The following is a 12,787-nucleotide window of genomic DNA, read 5'->3' as shown; positions in this document are numbered from 1 at the left end:
AGTCTTCCTGTGTCCCTGGTTTTGGCCTTTTGCCCTCCCCCCGCCCCCCCAAAAAAACTGAAATTGAAAATAAGTAAGAGAAGCTGTGCAAGATGCCTATGGCTTACACTACTGTCATTCTATATATATAGTGTGTGTGTAGACTTTTATGATGGAAATGTTTCGAATTGGGCAGATTTGTCATTATTAGTTCATGCATTTTGTTTCATTGCCTACTGGAAAAATGTTCAAGCAATAAATTTAAAATGCGCTCAGTCTAACAAGTGTGCTGTATTATACAAGAAATATAATTTAAAGTCAGGAAGGTGTATCAAAGAACGCATGTATGTTTCTTGTTTTGTGTGCAAGGGGCCTATGATTTGAAAACAGCCCAAAGGTAATCTTTATCTACCACTGGCCACCAGATGCATTTTCTTTGATGTGGTGTGAGTTTCAATGCTGTTTCAATGAGTGAGTTTCAAGGGCAGAGAAGTTTTAATGCCAAGTCTATTTTCACTGAGAGACAGTATTGCTTTGTTTAGCAGATATCTGTTAGTGTTTGTGCATTGTGCTATAAAATGCAAAAATTAAATCCAAATCATTGTAGAAGTAAAACAGTATGCATGCACACACTAGTGTTTATGGTAAATGGGGGAAATAGCCAGGTAATGGGATACTGGAATGGCTGCAGGGGACTCTGGTGCCATATTTTGATTGTCTGTTCTTCAGTTTGCGTTTGAATGTTGGTATTCCACAATTCCACTGGAGTGGGCAGGGTTATGTAATTATGTGTGCAAATTGTACATTAATCAGCATACAGATTTGTACCTATTTTTCATGGGCCTTGTCCAGATTTTTGATGTTTCCAGGTTGAAAGGTATGCTTAGAAAATCTGTTGATTCAGGTGTCCTCGCAAAAACAAACTCCAAAGAAATACGGATATGTTGAAAACTAAAATTTATTAACTCACAGAGCTTTCAGGTTCAAAAACCCTTCATCCGTGTGTATCAATTATGTTAAAACATCACATTTTATACCCTCAATACCATAAGACACAGCCCATAATCAACCAATAAAACAATTAAACAATCAGTTACCTAGCAATTAATTAAATAAATATTCTCTCTTGAATGCTATCACAGGCACATAATATTTATGCAATATTTAAACAGATCAATAGTTCATATAGCCTATTTAAATAATGTTATTTACTGAGGAAGGGATTTTGAACCTGAAAGGTGTCTGAGTTAATACATTTTAGCGTTCAACATTTCCATATTTCTTTGGAGTTTGCTTTTACATTTTACATTTGTATCTCCATTGATGGTTAAAGTACAGTTTTGTACCTACCATAAATGTAGATGTTCGAGGATTCCATTGCTGCAGTCCTTACTATTGGGTATAGTCCGCATCCAGTCGGCCCGAATACCAGAGTATAAGGCTGACGTCGGTCAGGGCGCATTAGACTGACGTCAGTACGTCAGGGTACTAATGCGCATGACCGGCGTCATATCCTCAGTCTTTTCTTGCCCCAGATGTCAGAAGACCCTAAAAAGACAAGGCCCAAAATACCTGCACCAAAACATGAACAATATATACAAAAATATAAGCAGGTAAACTCACCTACACTACCACCCCTAAACACAGAGGGGAAGGAGGGAGGGTAAATTGGACTGCAGCAATGGAATCCTCGAACATCTACATTTATGGTAGGTACAAAACTGTACTATGTTCTTCGTTTTCCATTGCTGCAGTCCTTACTATTGGGTAGAATCCCAAAGCAGAGGTAAGGGAGGCTGGCAAATCATAAAGAAGCAGGAGCTGACAACATGCCTTGCAAAACAGCTGTGGCAAAACCAGCCCTAGATTTAGAGTAGATAGGAAGGTGATAATGCTTAGAGAAAGTATGCACTGAACTCCAAGTAGCTGCTTCCAAAATATCCTTAGTTGCCAACCCCCGTAGAAATGCTGTTGAAGTGGCAGTAGCCCTAGTGGAATGAGGCCTAATCCCAGCTGGAACCTCCTTGCCATGATGGGAATAACAAAATGCAATGCAAAAGCCAATCCACCGAGAAATAGTTTGTTTTGACACAGGCTTGCCCTGCGAACTCAAAGCAAAAGAAACAAACAACTGCTGAGACTGCCTAAAATCCTTAGTCCTGCTGAAGTAATAACGCAATTGCCTGTGTACATCTAAAGTATGCAAAATCTTTTCCCCTTTATTTTGGGGGTCTGCAGAAAAAGTAGGCAAATGAATAGTTTGGTTTAAAGCCACACTAGAAACCACCTTAGGCATAAAGGAAGGATTAGTACGTAATGATACCCTATCCTTATGGAAAATCAAAAAGGGCTCGACTGCCATAAGGGCCTGCAACTCAGACACCCTTCTTGCAGAAGTAATAGCCAACAAAAAAGCAGTCTTCCATGACAAATATTTCAATTCAGCAGTAGCCGCAGGCTCAAAAGGTTGTAGAGTAAGTTTTTCCAACACAAAATTGAGATCCCAAGCAGGAGTAGGAGCTCTACGTGGGGGTCTTATATTCTTTGCCCCTCTAAGAAACTGCTTGAACAAAGGATGCGAAAACAAAGGTGGGTCACAATCATAGTGAGCTGAAATTGCTGCAGCATGAATCTTAATAGAAGAGAAGGACAACCCTTTGTCCAATAACTCGGTAAGATATTGAAGAGCCACACTCAAATTGGGCTCAGAAATCTCCAAATTCTTTGCTGTACTCCAAAATAAAAACTCTTCCATTTTGCTGCGTACACCCTCCTTGTACTAGGTCGTCGAGCTTCCATAATCACATTTAAAACTTGTTGAGGAAGTTGAGACCTGCTGTGTTTCAACACAGAATATGCCAGGCTGTTAGATGAAGAGAGTGAAGCTTGACATTGAGCAGATGACCGTCCTTCTGAGATAACAGATGAGGAATCAGAGGTAAAGGCCATGGAGGCTTCTTTACCAGACTCCGTAGTAGTGGGTACCAGTGTTGCCGAGGCCAATCCGGAGCTATCAAAATCATCCTTGGCCTGTCTTGTCTGACCTTTAATAGTACCTTTGGAAGAAGAGGCAGAGGTGGAAAGGCATACACATGAAGATTTTCCCAACTGAAAGACAGAGCATCCACTTTCCAAGCTGTGTGATGAAACCCCTGTGTGCAATACTTTGGCAGCTGGTGGTTTAGTGGAGAAGCGAACAGATCTATGTCTGGAGTTCCCCATGACACTGTCAATGTCTGAAATACATGAAGATCCAGTTTCCACTCGTGGGGATCCATGATTTGTCTGCTTAACACATCTGCTAAGGAGTTCTGTGCTCCTGGCAGAAACCTTGCCTGAAGAGTTAGTTGCAAGCTTAGCGCAGTCTCCCATAAAATCATTGCTTGCCTGCATAGAGGATAAGAATGTGTTCCCCCTTGCTTGTTGATGTACCACATGACAGTTGTGTTGTCTGTTAGAATCAACACCTGTCCCGGAAGAAGTAACTCCTTGAAAGCCAGTAAAGCGAACTGGACTGCTAACATCTCCTTCATGTTGATATGTAGATGCTGTAGTCTGGCAGGCCACTTGTCTTGTATCCACTTTCCATTTAGATGAGCTCCCAAGCAATGTCCGAGGCATCTGTCGTTAAAATCTGACTCGCCTCTGGCCGGGTCACAGAGAGTCCCTTGTTTAGGTGACATTCCTGAGCCCACCACAAAAATTCTCTTTGAAGGCAAGGTATTATGGGAATGACAGTGTCTAAATCCTGGCAGTGCTGTGTCCATACATTTTTGAGATACCATTGTAACTTCCTCATATGCAGTTTGGCATTGGGAAGCACCAGAATACAAGATGCCATGAACCCTAATGCTTGAAGGACTGTCCCTGCAGTCAGCACGGACTGATGAGATAGTTGATGGAAGTAAAGTGATAGACTCATTTGTTTGTCCGGGGTTAAAAGGCCATCTGGGCTGCTGTATTCAGTCTCACACCCAGAAAGCACATGTCTTGAGAGGGTACTAGACTGGACTTTATTTCGTTCACAGAATACCCTAGGCACCTTAGCACTGCTATAACATATTCCAGATGCTGTAGAAGGTCTTCCTTTTCTTGAGCCAGAATCAGGCAGTCGTCTAAGTAAGGATAGATTTGAATTCCTTGTAGCCTGAAGTAAGCTATCACTGGAGCCAGAACCTTTGTGAATACTCTGGGCGCAGTAGATAAGCCAAAGGGCAATGCAGAGAACTGATAATGAGAATCTCCAGCTCGAAACCGCAGATACTTCCTGCAACTTAGCCTGATAGGCACATGAAGGTAAGCTTCCTTGAGATCTAAAGTTACCATCCAGTGATCTTTGCCCAGCAGAGGTAAAAGCTGTTGTAACGTCAACATCTTGAATTTGGGAATGTCCAGATAAGTGTTGAGGAGAGATAAATCCAAAATTGGTCTCCACGTGTTCCCCTTCTTTGGTACTAGGAACATGCGGGAATAAAATCCTAGGCCCCTTTCTGATACAGGGACTGGCTGAATGGCCCCATTTGGAGTAACTGAGAAACTTGCTTGTGAGCCTCTTTTCTTTGTGGAGGAGGAACGTCTGGCATGCCTTTGAAAGGGGCATTGTATGGAAATAAAACCTGTAACCGTGGTGAATAATGTCCAACACCCATCTGTCTTGAGTAATTAAATCCCAATTTTCTTTGAAAAGAGACAGTCGTCCTCCCAAAGGAGCTGCCAGACGAGAATCTACTGGCAGCTGAAAAGGCAGGTCATTGGGTCTGCTTACGAAAGGACTGACCCCTGCCCTCACCAGAAGTCTGAGCAGGTGAACTCCTGTTCTAGACCTAAAAGAACCTTGAGCCCTGCCCCTACCACGTCTAGACCTACCCCTAGACTGGGAGTCATAAGCAGGATATGTCCACCCCTTAGCAGGCCAATTTCTACTAAACTTCGGTGGCTGTACCTGCAAAAAATCCTTAACAGTTTGCATAGACTTAGCTTTGTCCTCCATTTTCTTTAAAACTGCTTCCACAGGCGAACCAAACAACACATCAGACTGTAAAGGTGCATCCAAAATCCTTGTCTTAACATGCTCAGCCAAATTCTGATCCCTCAACCAGGCATGCCTGCGAAGAACAGAACTAGTGGCAGCCACCCTCGAGGAGGCCTGCACAGCATCAAAGCCACATTGCAAAGAATGCTTGCCCACTTGTTCAGACACATAAACCAAATCCAGCAACTCTTTACACTCAATACCTTCCGCCAAAGCATCCACCTTAGATTTCAATTGTGAAAGGAGATAATTTTGATATTTCAGCATGTGAAACTGACAATTCAATGCTCTCATGGCTAGAGTGGAAGAAGTATACAGTTTCTTACCCCACCTATCCAAAGCCCTCGCCTCTTTGTCAGTGGGAACAGGATTTCTAACCACAGAGGCTTTAACACCTTTAGGCCCCTGAGAAACAGTTTCTGGGTCCGCCCTAGGACTCTTAAACAAATACTTATGAGCTTCGGGCACCCTATAGTACCTATCAGGTTTAACAGGAGCAGGAGGCAAAGAATCAGGGTTCAGGGAAGCCTCTGCAAAAACATCTTCCACCACAGTCAACACAGGAGGTATAGCTAAGGGCCTATGCTGGGGTAAAAACAAGAATTCCCTAAGCCTCTTCCTGGAATCAGAGTAATCCTGGCCTTCCCATTTAAAGTGCTCCCTCATGGAATGCAGAGTCTCTGAAAATGAAAAATCCTCAGGAGGAGAAGCCGAAGGAGTGGCATCATCCACATCAGAATCAGAATAAGGAGGATACTCCTGCAAATCATCCGCAGAAGACTCAGAAGCCTCTGAACCCTGTTCAAAACTGGCAAACTCCGGTTCCACCCTAGGCCTCTTATCAGGAGGACCCATAGAACCTCTAATCATAGTAATCAAATCTTCTGCCATTTTAAGCATATGTTTCTTAGGTACAGAACCCGAAAAGCTAGGAGAAGCCCCCACTGAAGCTGAAATTGGCCTACCTTTAAAAGAAGCTTTAGCAACAGAAGGAGAGGCTCTAACTACTTTGGGAAGAGAGGGAAGAATAGGTACCTGAGAAGCCCCCTCAGCCTGGCCTGCCTCCTGAGATGGGACATCCTGTAACAGTAAAGTTTCTGCCGGAGACTCCATAGAAACTCCTGGCAAAACCTCTGGCTCCACTGAGCCTCCTAAAGAACCGACGTCTGGGACTGCCGGCTCTTCAACCCTAGGCTTCGCTGTTTTGTCCTTGCGCTTCTTGGACGAAGCGGGCGTCGGAGCATCCGACGGCATTTTATAATTGCAACGTTTCCCAAACACTAACCTGGCACAGTCTAACCTCCTCTTAATAGTGCGTTTGTTAAACCTAGCACAAGAGCGGCAACCAACAACGACGTGCTCAGGCCCTAAACAAGGTATACACAAAGTATGGAAATCCTTATGCGGTATCTGTTTCCCACAAGAAATACAGTTATTCACTTTTTCTGACATCCGGTAGAATACTGAGGCAAGAAAAAACAAAAATGTTCCCCAACGGGGTACTTAGCCAACTCTGATTCGGTCTGAAACTCCGGTTTCGGAAATATCTCAGAACGCCAACCTGCACTCGCAAAACTGCTTCTGCATCGGACCACGCGGCAAAAAAGACTGAGGATATGACGCCGGTCATGCGCATTAGTACCCTGACGTACTGACGTCAGTCTAATGCGCCCTGACCGACGTCAGCCTTATACTCTGGTATTCGGGCCGACTGGATGCGGACTATACCCAATAGTAAGGACTGCAGCAATGGAAAACGAAGAACATCCTCAGTGCTGGTCTTGTTTGATTTGTGATTCAGGTATCCTCTCCAGAGACTCTTTTGCAAAATCTTCATTTTGCCATTTCCCTTCTTCACAGCCTGAGTTTCACAATAAATTTCACAACATCTTCTCTGACTCCTTCTCAGGATCAAGATTTTCTGGGTTTCAGGATTCCATCAGTGCCTATGATAGCATCCCTGCCAAATGCGAAGGCCTTAACTCTCATTTCTTTTTTTCACACTCGTCTTCCTCTGGCTTCCATTACCACCAGGGAATTTGTGAGCCCTGGGTTTCATGGCATCCACTCTTCCGATGCTCCCTCTCGCCAAACTTCACATGAGAAAGTTTCTGTAGTTTCATCATGCTCATCCTCTAGACTTTGTAGTTCCTCTTTTTCCTTGTCTCAGACAGGAACTTCACTGGTGGATTCGACAGTTGTCTCTGAATCCAGGGATCCCTTTTCATCCCCATCTTCCCTTTCAGGAACTGTTCACAGACACTTCAGACATGGGTTTGGGCGACTTTTGGCTCTCTTAAAGTAGAGGGGGTGTGGTCACTTCAGCAGCGCAGGGAGCACATTAACTTCAAAGAGATGAGAGCTCTTCTGCTGGCCCTTCAGGCCTTTCATCCTCTTTAATCTCCAGGGGCTCTCAAGATGTTCACAGACAATACCACAGTGATGTGGTATATCAACAAACAGGGAGGAAGGAGAATCTACCTTCTTTGTCGTTTGGCACTTCTGGTATTGGATCTTGCTGTCAAGTATCGAGTGATTCTTCACATGGTTTATATCTCTTCCAGTAAGAACATTATGGCAGATAATCTCAGCAGGTCATGAACTCAGTCCCACAAATGGATGCTTCACAGGGATGTGTTTCTGGAGATTGTTCACCAGTGGAGTACTCCTCAAGTGGATCTTTTTGCCTCCCCCTGAACAGACATCTTCCTCTACTTTGTGCCAGTGTCCCAGGTCCTCTGGTATGGAAGGTGGACACCCTTTCATTCTCTTGGAAGAAGATTTTTTTTTATGTATTCCTTCCCCTTCCTCTCAGTATGAAAGTCCTGTTCAAGATTTAACAGAATGCTCCCAAAATCTTGTTGGTGACTCCCTTTTGGCCACGACAGCACTGGTTCCCCCTACTTCTGCATTTAGCCAGGAGCAATCATTTCAAGTTATGTCACAGGGTGGATCTAATCACACAAGACAAGGGATCTCTCATCCATCCCCACCTGTACATGCTTCAACTGACATTGTGGGTGATAGGGTTTTGATCCCTCATAGACACCTGTTTTCTGAGGATGTGCTGCAAGTCCTGCAGGAGGCCAGGAAGCCTACTACTAAGAAATCCTACTTATCCAAATGGAAGAGGTTTTCTATTTGGTGTCTGTCTCTTAATCTGAACCCATTTACTTTGGAGGTTCCTTTGGTTCTGTCTTATTTCTGTGAGTTGCTCTATGCTGGTGTGGCCTATTTTTCTATTAAGGCTCACTCATCAGCCATCGCTGCTTGTCTGCCTTTATCTCCCCCCTTAGCTTCTACATGTGAGGTTAAACAATTTCTCAAAGGTGTCCTTAATATTAGTCCTCCCAGGAAGTCTGTTCCAACTCCCTGGCATCTTTATTTTGTTTTGGAGAATATGACTCAGCCTCCTTTTGAACCTGCTGTTTCAGCTTACTTGAAACATTGTTCTTTGAAGACTGTTCTGATGTTAGCTCTTACTTCTGCCAGACAGGTATCTGAGTTGCAAGGTCTTATGGCTTATCCTCCTTTTTTGATTTTTCATAAGGACATGGTGTCCTTACACACTAACCCCTCCTTTATGCCTAAGGTGGTTAAAGATCTCTCCCTTAATCAGTGTATTAATCTGCCTACATTTTACCCCTCTCCTCAGTCTGACAGTGAGAGGGTGCTGCATACTTTGGATGTGCATAGGCAACTCAGAATTAATTTGGATCAGACTAAGGCTATTTAAAAATCTGATCAGTTGTTTGTTTCTTTTCATCCTAGATCTTTGTGTCTAGCTATATCCAACCAAACTATTTCTTCTTGGAGTTCTAATGCTATTTCCTTTTGTTACACCTTTCATGGCAAGAGCCTTCTTTCTTCAGTCAAGGCCCATTTTACTAGAGCTGTGGCTTTTTCTGGTGCTTTTTTTCAAGGGTTTAGATACTAATTCTATTCTTGAAGCAGCTGCCTGGCCTTCTGTGCATACCTTTACTAATCACTACAAGTTGGATGGCATCTCTAGAGCTATGGCTAGTTTTGCTAGTGCTGTTCTCCATGGTTTCTTAGGGGGCTCTTCTTCTTCTCCTTCCCCCTCCCGAGTTTCCTATTGAGCTTTGGCACTCTCCTGAATGTTACAAATACTGCAGCAGTGAATGTAAGGACATAGTACAGTTGTGTAAAATCTTACCATAACAGTAGATGTCCTTGTCTTCACTGCTGCAGTATTCACTCCCTCCCTCCTTCCCCTAGTCCTATCCTTCCTGGACGTAGAGGTTACATCTTGGGTTCCTTGGACCGGTGTTCCTACTGGGGCAATCAGTTCTGTTTATGGTAAGCCTGAATGTCACCTTTACACCCTACAGTATGCAAAGAGCATTTGAGTGACATTCAGGCATATCTTTAAATGCAGCAGGAAGTTTTTGGTATACCGGCTGGACGATGGGCTTCCATGGCAGGGAATCCCAAATATTACAAATACTGCAGCAGTGAAGGCAAGGACTTCTACCGTTATGGTAAGATTTTACACAACTGTACCTTCTTTTGTTTATCTGTTTCTGACTAATCTTATATCATGCTTTACTTGGAATAATTGCTTAGAGTGGTATACAAGGCTGTGAACGTGAAAGAATAGAATTTTGTGAATGAAACATTATGTCATTGAAAAATCTAGCGTTGAATGTCATACATATTGATTACTGGAAAAAGAAAACTGCAGTGGTTTAAGAGTATGATTTCTGAACTTACAAAATGTACTTTAACTATATCTGAACATGCAAGATACTAAACAATATAAAAATTTAGGAAAAGAGCTGTTGTAACATGAAAATACAAGGTATTCTTTTATTTTTCAGGATACTGGTTTTCTCATAATATGTAAAGCTTCTAACTGCAACATTTTTGGCATATAAATGCATTTTAGCACCCATTTTTCTTTATAATATATATATATATATATATATATATATATATATATATATATATATATATATATATATATATATATATTTTTTTTTTTTTAACATTTGTTAACTGGGAAAGTCCGACTTGGAACAAAGCCAATTTTCATAGGAGGCCCGTGGAGAAACTCTCCAGATGCATGTCTTTGTAATGTGGGAGGAAACCGGAGCACCCAGAGAAAACCCACATGAATGCAGGGAGGACATGCAGACTCCGCACAGAATGAACCCCAGCTGAGAATTGAACCGGAGAACCGCTACCGCTGCACCACTACACCGTCCATAATATGTAGAGCTTTATAAATATACTGTATCATCAAGGGGCACTTGTCTCTCTACAAGACTGACATTTGAGCTTGAATCCCTGACAATATTCAGAAGGCGTTAGCACTCATAAAATACTGAAAGTGTAATTACACATACCAACTAATGTTTCTGGGATAACTACATGGCCACACAGTTTTTGTGTGCAGCACAAAATGGTCAGTGTTGCACATGGTGTATTTGAGGACATAGATAACATTTACTTGTAGTAATTAATAACCTAATTTTGTCATTAGAGGTTTTACAGAAATCTTCCAAGCTCTTTTTTGAGAGGGAAGTAAAAACCGCTGAACACTAAGAGGCAACTACACATTTCATTTTGCATAGCAACCTGGAAAGACGTTAAATTTGCAAGTCAGCCATTTAATTTAAAAGGGCAGAACATGAAATTCACTACTGAATTTGTAGCCTGCGTAGCTTCTGCTGCTGAGGTATTTATTCACCTGTAATTGTGAATGTTTTGTCTTGGGATGGGCCTGTTATTTTGCTGTTCAGACTGTTCAAACCTAAATAGCGGTATTAAGATAGCATATGGTAAATTATATGACATATTTCAGGAAAAGGAGGGTAAACTATTAATCTGCTGTAAACATTTATTTATTCCTTTCCAGTGCACCTAGAATAACATTTCTAGTTTAGGATAGCAAGTAGAAGCAAGCTATATAATCTTAGCTAGTCAGAATTCTTTCAAAGAAAGAAAGGTTAAATGAAGTTAATTTTGTTATTTTACCTTTTTGAGTCTAGCTCAATAACACTTCAAGTTTAGGATAGCATGTAGAAACTAGCTATAGAATATCAGCTAGCAGACTGTATCAACCTTTTGTGAAACTAACATATGCGAATTGACTCAAACATTAGCAGTTATTCACTAATACAAGGCTGATCTTTCACTTGAACCAGGGGAATGCAGATGCTGTTTAGAAAACAGCGAAACAATAATTAGAAACACTCCGTTATACTACTGCAACTGTTATCGTCAAAGAAAGTTTGATAGGTGCATGGATAAAAGGGGATATGGTGCTACAACATCTGTCGCATTCTGTTGCAAGTATATCTAGCTTCCTTTCTTCCACTCCCTGCTTCTCCTTCTTTCTGTATATATTTTTGTGCTTTCCTGGCAAATAAACTCTACTATTTACAAATGCTATGTGTAGTTCCTTGTCTTGCCTAGGTTACTTTTAAGGATATACTTCTGTAAATTAAGTAACATCCTCTGAAAACTCGTAGGTACCTTGTACAAGGAGTACAGGGACCCCCTTAATATGATTTGCCAGGGTTTGTAGACTGCTTCCATCAGAACATCAGTAGTACATACATACTAATGGAATTCTCAAATTCCTAAATTATTGCTGATAGTTCATTTTTTGGTTGAGCATATATTTTTGTGCATCTGTAAATGCTAATGACTTATAAACAACTAGTCTGTTATCCTACAACATCACATATCCTACAACATTCTGGTCAGCATCTACTTGTAACCCAGCCGGATTATTTTTAATGCTGTTTGATTTTGCTTCCTGAAAAAAACAGTCCCCTCCAACCATTTGGCCCATTCTTTACCCATCACCAGGGTGAGAAAGTAAACTGGGGGTGTCTGTCATCTAGACAGCTATTAGGGTGGTTCAAGGGTTTTCAACTTAAGCTCCACATTCCCCTGTGAATAGTCAGCTCTCAGATCTGAATGGGGATGTGCAATGAGATGTCTATGCTGGTTGTCCCTCATTTCTGCAAGGATGATTGCCAACAAGCATCCCTGTGACTCCTTCAAGCAGAGGAAGTGGTTTCAGCAGTCTCCACTTGAGAAACTGCACTTTCCTATGTGCTCAATGCCACTATTCTCCTCACCAGAAAGATGAATGGGCCATGCCCCTTCACTCTTCTCCCTCCCTGCCTGGCTTCTCCAGCATTGGTGTAACTAATGTACCCCAGTTGCCTGTTTCACAGCAAGGACTCCATCCTTGTGAGTCACAGAAACAGGTATAGCTGAATAGATTATTCACATTACATTATTTTACTACTGGAGCAACTATAACCAGTTTCTTTAGCATTTCAAAGTTAGTTCCCTATTCATAGAACCATTCAAATCTTTATTTTGCTCTAAAAGCATCCTTAAATACCTACCTTATGGAAAGTCTCCCATATTATCCCCCTGCATAAAGGTGGACACTCCACTGAGCTCTCAAACTACCGCCCCATTGCCCTACTTTCTCCTTTAGCTAAGATCATGGAGAAATGCATCCATAGGCAATTACTCGACCACTTAATTGAAAATAAGTTACTTTCCAACTGTCAATATGGTTTCAGACCCTCACACAGCACTACCACTGCCCTCATTTCCTTTACTGATTGCATTAACAGTAACCGCAACCTTAATAATCTTTCTTCTGTTCTATTTATCGACCTGTCTAAAGCATTTGACATGGTAAATCACCAGATTCTCATAAACATATTAAAATCTCTGTCATTAGACCCACTTTCCATAGAATGGTTCCAGTCCTGCCTTGAC

This window comes from Protopterus annectens, chromosome 4.part0, assembly GCF_019279795.1.
Source record: "Protopterus annectens isolate FY-2018-M chromosome 4.part0, PAN1.0, whole genome shotgun sequence".
NCBI classification, from domain to species: Eukaryota; Metazoa; Chordata; order Ceratodontiformes; family Protopteridae; genus Protopterus; species Protopterus annectens.
This window is presented reverse-complemented; position numbering follows the sequence as displayed.